Source organism: Accipiter gentilis, chromosome 29 (genome assembly GCF_929443795.1).
Source record: "Accipiter gentilis chromosome 29, bAccGen1.1, whole genome shotgun sequence".
Taxonomy (NCBI): domain Eukaryota; kingdom Metazoa; phylum Chordata; class Aves; order Accipitriformes; family Accipitridae; genus Astur; species Astur gentilis.
The window spans coordinates 3,022,617-3,039,199 of record NC_064908.1 but is presented as its reverse complement, the minus strand read 5'-3'; the positions used below and the strand labels follow the sequence as shown (position 1 = coordinate 3,039,199).

Below are 16,583 nucleotides of genomic sequence, written 5' to 3'. Positions count from 1 at the left end.
AGCCTGGTGTTACCGTAAAGACGGATTCACAACCACCGGTCAGTGGAGGAAAAAGCACTGCCTGTGGTTTCCAAACTGCTCTGATCAGGCTGTGAAAGGAGCTCATCAACCTCATAGAGCTGCAATTAATTGATATTTGACAGGTCCTGGGATAAGGCTTTCGGCTCACACACAGGGTTTCCCAGCGGGGCGGGTCTGCGGAGGTCTCCCCCGTGTCGGAGGTGGGACGCGTTTGCAGCAAACTGGGCTGGAGGCCGGGATGCTGGGGGCTGCAGCCCTGAGGAGGAGACGCAAGTGCAGTTGGGCATTTGGGGGGGAAGAAAAAGCAGAGGGTGAGGAACAAGAGACAGGGAACCAAGGGGGAGGAGGAGGGAGAGGTGAGCTGTGGCGTAAGGCTGGATCATGACTCTGGCTGTGGTGAGCTTTCCACCAAGCAGCCAAGATCTGCAACAAGTCCTCTCCCAGCTCGTCCCAGCAGTGCGGTCTGCATCCCTGATGGTCTGGATCAGGTTCAGCTGCCTCCCAGCCTGAGCACCAGATCCCTGTGGTGGGGTGAGACAGTAGGGTGCTGGGACAAGGGTGGGCAGAGAGCCCTAAGGATGGAAAGAAGAAAAAGACAGCGAGAGAGATGAAAACCAGATGAAGTACAGGAGAGAGGCATGGAGGACCGCGGAGCATCCCTCCAGGATACGGCGAATAATTTTCCCCTTCCCCAAAGCACAGCAGCGAGGGGACAGGATCATCCGTCTTCATTACATCACAAGAATAGGCTCTGTCAGGCTACACTGTAAAACTAATCAATATTCCCTGTGGCCTCGCTGGCCGCAGCTCCTGCCACGCCGGCAGGCAGCCGCGCAGCCAGGGCGGGCACCGGGGCACGCCGGCACACCAGTGCTGGCACACTCGGGCACTGCTCCCTGGGTCCCCATGGTACTAGGGGTGGGGAGAGACGCCCAGTTTTTGCCACACACTGTCCACACATGCTCGATGATTTTTTAAACGAGTTCACACTCTTATCTGGCTACCCAGGCATTTCGTTTTCCCCTTGCCGTAATATCCTGACGCCCGGCTGCCGATTTTCTGTAGACAACTGAACAAACCTCCTGCAACAAAACCCCACAGAAGTGCATCTATTCAGGGAGCAAAAGTCACCAGGAAAGCCTTATTTGCCCCGTTGCAATCACACAACCCCACTCAGATTGCAAACATAACTCACATACAGTGTCCTAGAGCCCGTGCACAGGGCAAGGCACTTCCCTCCGCAGGGATGCTCCTCTAGAGCAGAAGGAAGCAAAGGGTTGTGCTATGAACATTGCTCAGCTCCTCAAAGCAATTTGGGCCAGCCTGGCCAAAGCGCTCAGCATCTGCCCTTGTGCCCAACGCACCCAGCCCTCGCACCCAGCCCAGCCGTGCGTTGCTTTTCCCTGGTGCAAACTCCCAGCAGTCCCGAGGCAGCGCTGGAAATGCTCCTTGTCTCATCGCTGCCTGGCCCTGCTCAGTCCACACGTACAGGGGCAAGGAGTTAATAAACCTAGGAAATAAAGGTCAAGATTCAATCATGGGGTGCTGCTAAGAGCAGAGCAAAGATGCTAAGGCTTTCAATTGTCCATGGTTGAAAAATGACGGAGGGATGCAGGGGACATGCCTGCGCGAGCAGAGCTGTTGGAGAGCGAGGCAGCGTGCGGTGCAGAGGGGTTAACCCGATCGGCGCTGCCTGGACTGGCTTCAGGGATCAGCCCTTCCCTGGAGAAGGTCCTGGCTGCACCTAGAGCCGGGGCTCAGCACCATTCCCGCTGTCTGATTGCTCCCGAGAAACACCGGCGAGAAGACAGACCGCTGGGATGGGAGACCCTCAGGGCAGACGAGACCCTGACTGCCACATGGGTCTTCGGATTTTACTGGGGGATGCTGCAAGCTAACTGTAGTGGGGGTCCCTCGTTGGAGGTAACTGCCCAGCACCAGGCAGCTTGCACCGACTCATACCGGCCTCATACCAGGCATGGCCTCATCCGTGCCCACCCTACAGACCATTCCCGGAGCAGGAGCGGGGGTCCGGTGAGCTCCTTGCCCTGCACCGGGGAGCTTCGCTGCGGCTGTTTTCAAGGCAGCTTTCAAAGCAGTCGCTCCCGCCCCGTGCCTGGGCTCCTTCTGCAAGCAAAAGTCTCACCCAAGACAAGACCCATCCATCTTACTCTCAACCCGGCTGCGCGGCTAAAAATAAGCCAATAAAGTAGCAATCACCTTGGAGCAGCAGCAGCTCTATTAAAGCGGAGCGAGCCGTGGCACCTGCGTCCCAGCTCCATGGCGCTCCTGAGCCAGAACCCCGGGAGCCTCCACCTGCCCCACTCGGCCCCGCTGCCGCGGCGTGACGGTGGCAGGAGCTGGCCCGGCAGTGCTGCCCCACGGCCCCGTGCTCCCTCCTCGCTGGCCTTCTCCGGAGGGAGATGCTCCTCGTTGCCTCCACGGCACAGCCACGGCTCCGTGTGCCGGCATAGGATGCGGGCGGCTTCTGCGCCTCCGGCACCTCTCCTGCCTGCTGGGAGGAGGAGAGGAGAAGAAGGGTTTATTGCTGAGCAGCAGCGATTGCTTTGCACCTCTCCCCTGTCCCAGCAGCTCTCATGGCCCGAATTGCCCGTCGGGGCTTCTCCCCCCGCCGTGTGCCCTGGCTGCGGGGACCCCGTACTCATTGGGGTTGTTCGTGTGCCTCTTCCTGTGCAGAGGTTGGCCGAGGGGCAGATCCATCCTGATCTGATGTGCTGGATGTTTGCATCGGTTTCCGTTGCGAACGCTCATTTGTCATGTAGATCCCCTGGCATTTTTTTAAAGGGTAGATTAATTTAGGGGAGCTCTCAGATCCAATTTCCTCTGGCAATGGCTCTATTAGGCTGTGCACAGCAGAGATACAGGCTCCCGTCCTCCTGCTGCTACTGATGGAATTTGATTCCGTGCTGCCAAATCTGCAGGGCTGCAAACACATTCTCACTCTTGATTAATGTGAGTAATTTCTGCTTGAAAGAAGGTTGAAATGAGCAGCCAAGGGGAAGCGAACGGTGAGGGTTCCCCCCCACTACCCCTCCTCCTCCCCCATCCCTCACTGCTGTTTGCATTTTACCAGCTCTGGCATGGGCTAACAGATAAACAGAATCGCTGGCCCCGTTTCAAGAGCAGCAGAAGGTGCGGGAGGCGGGGGGCACCTCGGCGCAGGCGGGATGCTGCTCTGCTATGCCTCGTGTAATGCAAGGGGCGAGGGATGGGTGAGGGATTGCCCCCCCACCCCCAGAGCTGGGGGTGGGGAAGGGACCCCAGGCTGGGGGGACAGCACTGCCCCTGCCCCGCTCCCCCACCCTTCATGGTGGGGGGTGGCGTGGGAGGGGGGTACACGTGGGGTGCACGCAGGAGGCACTGGGGGGGGTTGCACAAGGGTTGCACATGGGGTGCGGGGGTCTGTGGGGGGCAGCAGGTGGGTCCGTACGTGGGGAGAGGGGTCCCCCACGCCTGGCTGCAGAGTGGGGGGGGGGGTCTCCTGCCTTTCCCCGTGCAGACACGCCAGGGCACAGCGGTCCTGCCCTCAGCCTGGGTTCGGTCGCTCCCGCTTTGAGGAGCGATGCTGAACGTCCCCCCGGCCTTGGCTTTCCGTCCCACCCCACCCATGGGTCCCCAGGGGTCCAACCTGCTCCCACCGGGCGAGCCGCTGCAGGGACTCCCTGTTTCCCTGCAGACCGTTCACAACACCGTCTGCTTTTGATCCTTCAGGCACATCACCTGGGGCTGGGGTGGGGACCCGAGATGCCTGCACGGCTCTCTGTGTGGTTTTGGAGAGGGAGAACCAGTTGCCCCGTGCCAACACGGTGAGTAGCCCCTGCCTCAGCATCCCTGCGGCACCTACCACACAAAAACCTGCCCTGCAGGCAGGGTCTTTGTAGGACACCACTGTAGCACCAGTAATAATGGGAGTTTTTCCCTGGTGAAACCCCATCCCCTACATCCTCTCCCTCAGGAGCAGCGGTGGCTTTGCATCTCCTTTTCAATTTATTTTTATAAGGAAGGAGGGAGAGAGAGAGTCACATCCTAATCTGGCAAAATGTCAGGGAGTGATTCAGAGAAGAGGCGAGCAGCAGAGAGAGGCAGCCCACACAGGAGAGTTGTTTCTGATTTCCAAATGTCAGCATGTCCTTTAATTAAATGCTGATTAACAGGGGACGTGCTCCCTTGCGCTGGAATCGGGGCTGCAGTTGGTAACATCGCGCTCCGCAGGGAGCCCAGGCGATGCCGCCGGCCTGCTCGTGCCCATGGGATGAGCTGCCTGGCACGTCGGAGAGGTGGGAGAGCCACGAGAACTGGCCCTGCCTAAGCAAGACAGCCTTGCCCCGTGGTTTGCACCGCACTGAAGGCACCAAAAGGTGCTGGTTCAGCTGCTGCACGGCTCGGTCGTGGCAGGCAAGGCTCTTGCGCCCAGGTCCCCGCTGTCTCATCTAGCCGCTGAGCTGGGATCGCGCCTGTGATTTTTTTGTCTCCAAGTGGAAGTTTTAGTGGATCTAGTTTAGTGAAACTGGATGCAAACCCTCATGTGGATGCTCTTACTTTAGTCTGAGCAGCTCTTTTCTTCCTCGGCTTCTGTCTGTTCTCTGTACGCTTAAGCTAGGCTGCAAAAATGCTATTGCATTTGGGATCTTGGAAAACAACTTATGTACCTAATAATGTCCCTAAGCATTATCGGTTACAATGCTTCTCTTTGTCCTCTCAAGCGTGCCTTGTCTCTGAAGTCAACGGGAGGGTTATCCTTGAGGTTAGGAGGGCTGGGCTGAGCTCTGGGCTGTGTCTGCCCTGGGTGGGTGGCAAAACCTCACTGTCCCTAGCAGTGGAGAGCAGCCCCGTACGGAGATAGCCAGACTGGAAGGTGGCCAGCTGCTTCGGTCCTGGCTGCCACCCAGCTGCCTCTGCCTGATGCCGTCCCCAAGCACCGGGGACGATTCTCTCCCGTGGTGCGGGGAGGTGGCACATGGGATGGAGCTGGTAAGTCCAGGCAGCGCCGTGGGAGGCTGCGTGCTCCCACAGCCGGTCCTGGCCTGGGGAGCTTTGCATGGGACCTTCTTATGTGCGGACCCTCCTGGTGAACTTTGCTACGTGCCCTGGGATGGGTGGTTGCCCAAGCCCAGCTCTGCTCTGGCCTTTGGGATGGTTCGGGCTGGCCCAGCTGCAGGTTTTGAACCGGGCAGCAGGTTTATGGAGACCAAAGATGTACGTTCTGCTCTGCGCCGCATGCATCTGGCTGACCATAAAAGCATTCCGAAGTGTACAAAAGCTCTCTGGACCGCACGGAAACTTTTACCTTGGGCAGTCTCCTTCAGAGACCTGTGTCACACTGCATGCGTGGAGCCACTCGCACAAGCGAAGCCTGCCAGGGAGGTTACAGGGCTGAAGTCACATGCCAGACAAGGCTAAATCTGAAGAAATAGTCTATAATTAAAATCACGCTTTTCAGTGCCAGAGCTGCGAGAAAAAGCTTTTCACGCTTATCTTCCCTTCTCCACAGCCACAACCGCTCTGCACATCACTCCCAGCGCCAGCAGAAAGTTTTTTCTCCTTTTCTGCGCCGGTGGAGCCGGAGGCGTGGGTTTGGGTGGCCAGTGGCTCTGGGTGCCACGTTTCCCCGTGCCCGGTGCAATCTGCAGCTCGCAGCAACAAGTGTTTGCTCTCCGGACTCCCACAGCGATGCTGCCTATTCCCAAGCGCCACCTGACGGCATCATCTCCAGAAAGGGTTTGTTAGACAATATTTATACTGGCATAGGAACACGAACCAGCTCCGGCACCAGGGAGGGTGGAAAAGGAAAATAGGACCACTGGTTGAGAGCAGCCCTGGACTCAGCACCCTGCCCCGTGCCTCTCCCCGGGATGGGGCAGACCAAAGCTGAGTTCAGCAAACACACGCACCGGCTGCTCTTTTCTTAAGACCACAAAAGTTCTTCCAAGCTACCCAGGAGTCAGGCAGATCCTGCTAGCCCTGGCTGGGGGATCCCCACAATTTGCCCCGTTTTAATTCTCCTCGACGTGCCTGAGAAAACAGCTCTGTGTTTATAAACCTGAGAGCAAATTGCACAGAAATCCCAGGGGGCAGCAAGTCCCGAACACCTCCCACACGGCAATGGGAGAGAAGTCGCTTTCTTCTCCCGCCACACAAGGGATTTTGCCACATCAGTGTCACCTCCAGCTCCCTCTGCCCCCCCAGAGAGGTGCCACCCAGACATTTCTCGGGGACCCTTCAGCTGCAATAGCCAATAGGTCGGACACCCTCCCAGCCAAAAGGAGAGGGTCTCCCCCGACGTAGCAAACAACAGCCCTGGCTTGCACGACCAGCAATAGCGCATCGAAGAGGCGTCCTTCAGTCAGGCCTCTCTTCTTCCCCTCACCCCAAACCAGTGCCTGCTCAGGGCAGGGGCCTTAAGTGAGAAGAGCACAGTGCTGGCTCAGGGTCCTTTTTGCACATGAAGCCCCGGGAGAGGGAAGCCTAACTCTGCTAACGTCCCTGCTTCACTGCCTCCCCTCCCTCCCCTTCCCTCCACCCCACTGGGAGCACTGGGCACCCGACGCTTGTCGGGAGCAAGGCACCCGTTTGGGTGAGCCCCTGGTTGCATCCCCAGCCTCCCGCGTGCTGAGCAGGGCAGTGCCTGGCTCCCCAAGGATGATTCTTACCCGCCGGGATCCCTGCTCGGCGTCTGGCACAAGCCAACCTGCCAGTGCCCCGGGTCCAGAGCCCATCAACCCGGCGGGTACCACCCGCTGCTCTCCCCGGGTCTCGCTTGCTTAGCCTCCGCTCCCGACTTCGGCACACGTGGGAACGCTAAGACACCCGACATTAAGGCACCCAGATGGAGAGACTGCAGCAAAGTGGTTTGTGCTGGGAGGGATGGGGAGAGGACGCAGGGGAGGGGAGGTGGCGGTGGTGGGAAGGGGGGATGAATCATTTTGAGGGAGCCAGATTTCCATATTCCCCCTGCTGGAAAATTAAAGTCTGCTCTGAGTTTGCATCCCAAATGTGATTGCTTTCGGATCCCTGCCTTGGAAGGCACGTACCTCTCTCAGCAGCCGGCCCTGCCGGGATCAGCGTCCATGCTGTCTACCTGTCAGCAGGCTCTTCCTTCTGTTCACGCTGAGCATCATATTTTCTTTGAACACCGAGGTAGTTAAAAGCCGCAACTTAAGGACTCGAGGGGGGGTGGAGGTGGATGGACTCACTAAGCATGAAAAGCAGCTATTGGCTCTGCCTCTCCGGCTGCTCTGCCACTGGGTTGGGCTGAACATGTGTCATCCTTCCCCTCGGTTCCCCTTATTTCCCCATCGCTGTCCTTCCCCGCTCGGTGCCGGGAAAGCGGGGGGAAGGAGGGGAGTCCTTGCCGGGTTATGAACCCCCCCGCACCCCGCGGCAGCGCCCGTCGCACCTGCCCCGGGCAGATGCAAACGCTGCTCGAGACTCCCCGCTCCCTCCCCGTGCCGCGCGGCATATGGCGCGTGATTTTTAATTTCCTCGGGACGGCGGTTCGTATGGCGACTGGCAGGTTTCTCAATCGCGCTTTAGCAGGCCTTTGATTAACCCCGGGTAGATCCTTACGTGCCAACTGTCCGTATGGGCTGAACAAAGCGCTTCCCGATTCCACCGCACCCTACTTCCTTCTCATTAACGGGGAGCTCTTCATTTGAGCCCTGGCCAGGACAGCGAGATCGGTGTCCTGCCTTTAAAGCTGCCTCTTCCCACGTTGTGGCAGGTGAGATCTGTTGCTGGGAAGAGGAGCCCGGCTAGAATCCTTTTTTCAAACCCTGCCTACCTGTTACATGTCAGCCCAGCGCAGGATCGATCTTGCCAAGTGAAATAGCTGAACGTTTAAATCAGCGGCAACGTGAGAATCCAGCTTTTCTGCAGAGCTGCTCTCTCAGGCTCTCTGCAAACACAGGTGGAGTCGCTGAGTTTCACTCGGGTCCTGCTGGGAAAGCTTCCCCTGCGACCCCAGCCACTTTTCTTGCAAAATTTGAGGTCCTTAATAACATGAGAAATTAGTCCACCCCTTTGACAAACAGGGAGCTGCGCTGTGTCTCTTGGGTAACAGACACCATTTCCAACAACTTGGATCTGTGCTCGCAGATCAGCACAAATGTGTGTTTGAACACAAATGGGCGACGAGCAGCCTGGTTGTCTCTTCTGCTGAAAGGTTTCTAATATGGGCAGCGTTGGCTGTGACAGAAGGAATGTCGCTGCTTGAACTCCATCTCGCATCAGCAAGGCCCTACGGCTCCTGCGTGTGGTCCTCGGTGCAGAGGCAGCACAGAGAGCAGGGAGCCCCTCGCCCGGTGGGTTGTGGTCAGTGAACGATTGTGGAGAAGCAGCCGCTGCCTCGGTGAGGACGTGCCCACGCTTCCCACCTCTAATCCAGCTCTGCCATCTCACTGCAGCATCGCCACGGCACGCCGGTCCTCTCGCTGGCATTAGGAGGAACAATCCCGTCGCATTTTGCACATAAGGAGCATGGCAAATGGATTTGCCATCTTCATGGACTTTGTTTTTGAACAAAAGCAAAAACTACTAAAAACGTAATCGCTTTACGCTGCTGCCGTTACAAAACAAAGCTGAGTCTCGCTCATGCCTGGCAAACACTGAATCATCATCCACCTTTGTTCAGGCAAAGAGGGGATCATTAGGACAGCAGATGCATCGGGGAAATCCTTCTATTTGTTTTGTTCTTCAGCAGACCGCAAGGTTGCAAGAGCTCTGTGGGAACTCAGGGCTTCTCTCTTTGATGCACAGGATGAAGATTATGGCAGCACCTCTGGATCCGGGATACTCCCTCCTGGAGTTAAAGACCTTGCTCGTAAGGGGCAGATCACATTAGCACAGCACTTGGATGACCAGTATGGTGAGTTCCTGCAAAATTGCAGTGGAGGGCAAGAAATCTGATACTCATGTGATCGGTAATATGGTTATACTGAGTTTGCTGCTGGACAGGCGCAGTCGAGCGATGCATTCCTAGCTGCAGGAGTTTTACAGCCTTGCAAGCTACACGGGAGTTGCAGCTCAGCTATAGTTAATGTCGAGAAAACTCCTTCTAAAAGAGTGGTTACATCCTCTAAAATACACGTTTTGAGTTGGATTTCTGTAGGACTTTCTCGCCTCCACAGGGGGCAGACATGAGGGATAGTTATCCATCCTTGGGGATATTTCAGAGAGATACAGCTGCCCTAAACCACAGTGCTCTTACAAAGGCCCACCTGGTTCCTGTAGCAGCATGCGGGGGGGGGGGGGGAAGCGCTGCCAGGTTTTTAAGTGTTTTTCCAAAATCCCCCCACTAGCGGGCAGCAGGAGGAGAGGCTGTTTATGGGAGAAAGGAGATGTCGCCTGAGAATTGCAAGAGAAGGATTGTTTCTCTTAAAAACATTTAATGTAAAGTGTAACGGTTATGGCCCAGAAGAAAACTGCGGATGTGTCACCCTGATCCTGTGCAATAACCAGCCAAAACCTCTGTGCCCTAGCAGGAAATCTGTGTGCAAGCTGATGGGTTTTTTTCCTGGAGCATTAAAGCCCAGGTAGCTCCCACAGTGGAGCAGAGGCGACTTGCCCAGCGTTTCAGATGATGTTGGTGGCAGAAGCGGGATGGGGACCCACGCAGGGGCGTGATCCCCCCTCGCTGCAGCGTTTCCCACCAGCCAGGGAAGATCGCACGGTGAAGCCCCGAATGTCACAAGGTCCCAGCATTTACCATCACGCGCTCAAGGCTTTTCCGCTCCTTCCCCACCCCACCTGCCCACGCAGGCAGATTTTGGAGGGGAACCAGGAGCGGCGATGCTGTCCCCCGGCAGAACGGGTTCGGCAGCTCCAGCTCCCCAAGTTGAGCTTTTGCTCTTGTGTGCCTGCGTGTGTGTGCACGTGGGCTGGGAGAACAGTGTTTTAACAGACCACGGGCTGCTTTAACTCCTCTTCAGCCCTGCAGCAGCCCTGGAAAAATCTGTGCTTATCCTATGGGATACCCCAGTGCGGGTCCCTGCGCCCAGGCTCTGCTGCCAGCTCCCTGCCTGGTGGGTGCATGGCTGAGAGGGTGCTCTGCCCTGCCAGCAGCACCCAGGCAATGCCAGGGCTGGGCAGAGGTACTGGGTACCCCAGTTCAGCCTGGGTGAAGGCAATAGAGCGAGCAGAAAGGGTGCCATGGCCTCGTTTCTCCCTGTCTCAGCTGGGTTGCATGGGTGCAGCCTGGCATTTCCCAGCCAGTCATTTCTCCAGAGGGCCACGAGGTGGAAGCATTTTCCAAAAACTCCTGCGGTGACCTCGGAGAGTTGGGGGCAACATGCCTCTGGCTTGAGCAGGCGGGGGGAGGACAGGACAGCCGGGGAGCTGAGGGGTGGCTGTGTCGTGGAGAAAAGAGCTGAAAAGGGATCAAGTAAGGGCACAGGTCACAAGGGCAAAAGCCCCTTCTCCGGGAAAAGGCTCCTGCAATGATCCGTGATGCTACCTGCCCGCGACCCAGGGGAAAATGTCTTGTCTTCTGCACCTCAGAGGCAGAAATGCAGGAGCACGCACAGCACAGGGCTGTGCACCATGCTCTGGACCCCCCGTGCTTGCTCCATGCAGATGGCCTGCCCAGTAGTCACTTCTGGACCCCAGATGCTGAGCCCAGACATCCTGGAGAGATGACCGGGTTCTTCTTTTTTCTCCTCTGAACAGAACTCCTGGACACCTGGATTTGTGGCAGCTCTGTGCAGCCCACTCCCCTTTCAGACTAGGACCAACACAGATATCCAGATGCCCGTCTCTCTGCCTCCCCACGCACCATGTCCTGCTGCTCAGAGCCAGCGAGTCCAACCAGTAGCCCCAGGGCTGCAAGCCTGGCAGGACCTGCCTCTTGGGAGGACCAGTGCTTTCCCGGTGGCCAGGTACCACAGCCAGGAGCAGGGTTTGCCACTTGGCACGGCGTCGCGCTCAGCCCTCGTTCGTGGTGCTTGACAGGGGGCTCGGGGTGCTGAGTCACGGCCGATCAGCTGTGCCTTATCGAGGCCGGGGAGCGGACATCTGCTTCGTCCCGCTCAGCCCTCCCGGCCCGGCAGGAATTACTGGCACGTTGCTGAATGCCAGGCGTCAGCTTGCCGGGAGGTTGTCTCGGCTCGTGGGAGATGGTGGCTGGTGTTCTCCCAGCCAAGAGAGCTCGGCCGCTGTCGGCCAGGGTCCGGCACAAAGCAGGTTGGGGAGAGAGCCCCCGTAAATATCATTCCTTATGGCCATCAGGCTATGCAATGGTACTCCACTCTCCTGCAAAAGCTCAGTGCCTGTGCTGAAAGCACACATTTCCCTGAGATATTTTATAAGGGAGGCACAGAGAGGAAAAAAGGGCTTAGCAGCAGTGAAATGGCACTGAGATTCACCTCTGTTGTAGAGGGCTTCACAGTTCAATGCTCCACTCTGCCACACGATCCCATCAACCTTGGGCAAGTCCCTTTACCCCTTCTCCACTTGTGACACTGGAGTTGGACGTTGCCTTGTTAGCTGTGGGTGTGGAGGGGTTAAATATGGTAAAACCCAGGGAGGAGGTCATATATACAGACAGATAAATGGGTACTGCACTCCTTTGACAGGCGATCCCAATCAGAAGGTCCTCAGCTTCCAGATGTTTAGGGGGGGATTACAAGCAGCACCAGCTTCTAGGCAGGACCCTCATTCCTTGGCTAGCTCTGCTCCACCCCCAGCTCCAGAGCAGAGAAGCAGTTTGGTCCAGCATCCCTGTATGTGACAGAATAAATGTGCAGAGTCCAGCTCGGTATGCAAAAATGCCTTGACATTTAGCCTTCCCTTGTGTTTGTTTAATAAGTAAACAGCTAAAAATAAGTTGCTTATACCCAAGGGGCTTTTGAGTAGCATAAACCAAGAAAGTGAAGGCTGTATGCTGGGTAACAGAACTGGTATTTTCCTCTCATTCTCAGTTCTACATCAAAGTAGTTTTATGGACTTTATTTATTCCTGACTTGAATCAGCATGAGCACAAGGAGAATCAGCCTCAGCATCTGCAAATGCAGACCTCTTCTGTGGTGCTAATTGATTTAATCTGTGAGACATCAAGAGAGCAGATTTATCCAGCACAGTCCTGCCTTAAACCTGTATTTTGGGGTTTTTTTTCCGGAAGCACCTTACTTGGCCAAAAGTAGTGGCACCGGTGGCTGGCCTACAGGAATGCCTGTGCTGGCAGATGATGGGTCAGTGCTGGATCTCGCCAAGGCAAAGCACAGGGGAGCAGAGAGCAAAGCACAGCATTGGGGTTGCTCTGATTTCTGACATCTCCTGAGGGTTCCGCTGACAGTGCACCCTTCCAGGGTCACGCATGTACCATCCCATCCACCGCTTCCAGCCCGCTCCATCTGGCAGAGATGTGGGGCCCTTTGAAATCCTGCTGCAAAGCCTCTTGGATGCTGCTGGAGCCTGGAGAGACGTGGTCTCTGCCTGCATTGCAGGGCTTCAAATGGCCAAGTGCAGCCTCCAGTCCTAGGGCATCCTGCTCTGGTTTGGAGCATCTCAGCTGTATGACGCACCATGACTGGATGAGCCTCCAGAGTCCTTTTTCTGAGCTTTGCGATTTGGAAAGGCTTCTGGCCAAGTTATTTGGTACACAGGGATGGTACACAACGGAACGACCTCATGCTTTACCCCAGAGCTAGAAATGACTGCACAGACAGTGTTTCCCTACAGCTATAAGCAGAGCATCAACAGTCCTGAGAGCCCTTTGGGGATGCTCTGGATGGGATGCTGAGGTGAGGAGCCCTGGCTCCCAGGCGTGCTGTGCAGATACCAGGAATTTCACTACGGTGTGGAGACTGAGCGCGCAGAAAACTAGACCAACCGAGGGCAGGATCAGGCTGAGACCCGTGGAGCGTGGTGGGCTGCAGCCACCCCATCCACAGAGCACTCAGCATCTGTCAGAATGAATCTTGAGCCTCTTCCAGCCAGAATAAGTCAGAGGGAAAGTTTCTCTGCCGCCTGTCAGGGGAGATGATTTCAGGCTGTGTTTATAGCAGGTGTGCAGCATGTGAGCAGAAGAGGAGACTCAACATGCCATTAGAGCACTTATTGTCTGGGGAATTACAGCACTAATGAAATAATAGGTGCATTCAGCTAGGAAGAAGCTTGTGTTGTAGATTCTCCCCAGAGACTGCCTTGCAGGGAGCTGCCTGCCACCGGCCCACTGGTGGTTTTCTCCTGGGCAGATGCCTCAACACCAGTTAAAGCAAGTTCTGGGCCGCACCCTGAAAGCCCTTTCCCGGTGGGGGAAGGCAGCCCATCTCCCCTCCTCTGCACAGCCTGGAGCAGGACCTGTGCTGTGCCTGCACTGCTGTATGCTATCCCTGGGATACCCAAGTTTTTCCCTGGGGTGCAGGCTGTCCGGCGAGGCTTTGCCACCGAGTCTCACCTCCAGGAATCTCTCTCTGCCCGTCATAACCTTTGCTGCCGACGCACGTGTGTTTGCTAGCTGGGAAGGTGGGGGCAAGGTCCTTGTCTGCCCTGCCTGCGCCAGCCAGTTTTGTTTTCGCCCAAGGGAGAAGCAGCACAGAGCAGCGTGCAAATGTTTATTGCGGAGGCGGAAGACTGGAGCAGTGCTGGATTCAAGCGCGGGTTTCCATAAAGCCTGCGGGGATGGAGGCAGGAGCTGACACTGAGGTGCACGGCCGTGCAGGAGCTCACACAGCCCCTCAGGGGCACCAAGGAAGAGGCAGCCCGGGGGTCCTGGGGTCCCATCGGTGCCCTGTCACTGACCACGCTGTGGTTCACACCTCGTGCCTCTGGTATTCGTTGCTGCCCTCCCAGCAGCCCCCAGCCCCTTTTGGGGATGTTGTTGCTGCAGCACCCTGCCCCAGCAGCTCCCGCTCTGATCACAGGAGCTGCCATCCTCCTGCCTTGCCTAAGAGGGAAGGACTTGCTCACAGCAAGTGGCAGCTGTGTATGAGATTTTCCTCTTTTCAGCTAACTCTGCTGCCATCTGCTCCAATTCCCTAATTATAACGGCAGAGGTGGGGGATGTCAGACTGGTTAGCAGGCAGTGTGGGGTGAACATCAGCTCCAGTGGCCTCGATAGACCCGGGTGGGCCGGAGCGGCTCTCAGATGCCCTGAGCTCGGCTGGCACAAGCGCCGGCATATGTGTGAAGGCAGGACTGCGCCCACTCCCCTCCCAGCTAAGCCAAGCATCTTTCTTGGACATATCCCTACCATTCCTGCTCTCTCAGGGATGCTTTGCTCTGTGTTCCACCATGCATGTGTCCAGCACTGCAGTTCAAGCCCTTTCTTGGCTCTCTTTGTTGGAAATGTTCTCACATTTCTCATCTCTCCAACGCCCGCTGAAGTTTCTGCCTGCATCAATGTTTTCGGAAGCCAAAGCTGGGTTGGATTCCTCATTTGGGCTGAAAATAGCTAACAGACTGTGAGGCAAGCAGCAAATCCTGGCTTCGCATCCTGAGGCTGTCATAGTCAGCAGTGAGGGAGTCCCTTTCTGGTGCCACCCAAGCTGTTCTTGCTGAATAGTGCCAGCCTGCTGCCGTGGCTCCTCCCTTTCCATCCATCCATCCCTGTGGATAGAAGAGTCCTTATTATTCTCCAGCCAGACCTCCTGCACTGCATAGGCCAAAGGATTGCATCCTGCTAATAGGGGTCTTACTGGTTTGGGCTGGAAAAACCCATCCGATGCCCTGTTCTTAATCACTGGGTATTTCTTGCATGGCTAGTCTCAGTCCAAGTAGGGACTCCCACTTTCTGTCAGCAGGAAAGCACCAGACACTTTGCTGGTGTTTCTGGTGCACGCTGGCAAAGAGAAGCATCTGGTCTGTGAGGTTTGCCCGAGCACATTCCCCTACAGTACTTTAGCCCCGGTGCTCCTTGCTCCCAAGAGGAAGCAAAGATTTAAGCCCTTGGTGCACTTACTCACCTCTTTCCAGTAGAGAGGACTGACTGTTCAGCCTACAGCTCACCCCGTGAACTGCCGTGGAAAGGGGAAGCTTGTCAATGAGTCAGTGGGAGAGAGATGGATTGTTCTCTGAAAAAAATAACCTATCTCCTCCCTGCACTTGCTTCACACAGGGTGATGAGGGACAAGGTCCGCTCACAGGAGGAAACTCCTTTGGGGATGGCATTCAGTCACTTTTGAACTGCAGCACTGGTGCCTGGGCTCCTCTCGGCAGAGCTGAGATGCTTTAACCCCTGTGAAGCAACTGCTAAACCCACCTGGAAACCTTCAAGCAGAGCAGTCTTGCTCAGTTTCTCCAGGTCCCATGGCTGGGTGAAGCTCAGTGTTCTTAGGAGGTGTCCGCCCTAGTTCTGCATGCCAGCCTTTCTTTCGCATTGAGGCTTCCTCTCGCTGCTGTGTAACAGGGAGGAGGGCGCACGCAGCCCTAAGTGAAATGCCAAAAACAAAGGCCAAACTCATCTTCCAGTGATACCACTGGCAGGGCAATGGATGCTTTTGCTCCAGAGCTACTTGTTGGGGGAGAAGTTTTGGTATCCATCAGACTCTGTGCATTTTTCTGGCTTTGCCCATTGTGCTGCTGGAGTTTTGCACGCATACAGTAGGATCGTGGAGGAAATACTTTGTGCATAATTTTTACTTTTTTTTTATATATATAATTTGGCAGCTCCTGGTTGCTAAGTGCATGAATCTCTGGTGTGGATTTGTGGATCTGTTGTTATGGTGATGTTCCATGGGCAAAATGAAGAGGAACTGCTGCTGGATTCACTGGTTTATAATTGGCCTAACGGTTGCCACGGTCAGCCGAGCTTTGGCCAACTGTACTTTGTGGACGGTGACTTTACTTTGCATGCAGCACGTTGACTTATCCAGTGATTTACACTGCGTTTAGTTTCAGGGTGCTTGGTGTTCACAGGAAGTCAATTCTTGTGTGGGGCAAGAGTAGGTTGCACTTCATCTGGGCTTATTTATGAATGTTGCTGGAGATTTGCAGTGGGACCTTGAGGAACTCCCTCAGCTCTGGGAACAAGCACTAGGCTGCGTTAACAAGGATATCTGAGCTTGTCTCCATTTCTCCCACTCCTCAGTTTACCTGCCTGTAAAATGGGAGTAACGATATTCCTTCCGTCTTGCCCATTTACATTTGCAGAGTCAGACGCCCACCAGAGATGTAACTCGGGGGGGTGTTGGTGTTAAATAAGGGAGATCTACAGCCGTTGCACCCCGTGTTAGCACTGTGTGCAGGCACAGGCTGAGCCTTGTGATGCAGCAGCAGCCACCCTCCCAGTGACAGCAGCGGGTGCATTTGCCCTCTCCAGCACTCGATACGAGCAGATCCTGACGTGCCAGGCTGGGCAGTTAAGCATGGGGCCCATTTGCCAGTTTTCCTTGACTTAGCAGCCAGCCTTTAAACTAAAGCACTTTGTTGCTGAAATGCAGCGCTGGTCTCCGGGCAATGATTTCCACATGCCTGCGTGTGCACAAGGGATAACGGTCCACGGGCAGGGGAGGCATTGAACACATTTTCTTTCCATGACTCGGTGCCTGCGTTACTATTGAATGTCAGGGCAGTGGGGAAGGGAACTGCTGCCTGGATGCAGTGACTGT

The 16,583-nt window shown here is 55.9% G+C and overlaps 1 protein-coding gene across 1 annotated transcript in view; it reads right to left on the bottom strand.

Annotated features, from left to right (window-relative positions):
• The window catches only part of BLACAT1 (BLACAT1 overlapping LEMD1 locus), a 35,513-nt gene extending 28,359 nt beyond the window's left edge, over positions 1 to 7,154 (bottom strand). The window contains exon 1 of the mRNA XM_049833194.1: positions 7,074 to 7,154. The gene's annotated coding sequence lies outside the window, so the exon portion shown is untranslated. The remainder of the gene's footprint in view (positions 1 to 7,073) is intronic.
• Positions 7,155 to 16,583: the final 9,429 nt, after the last annotated feature.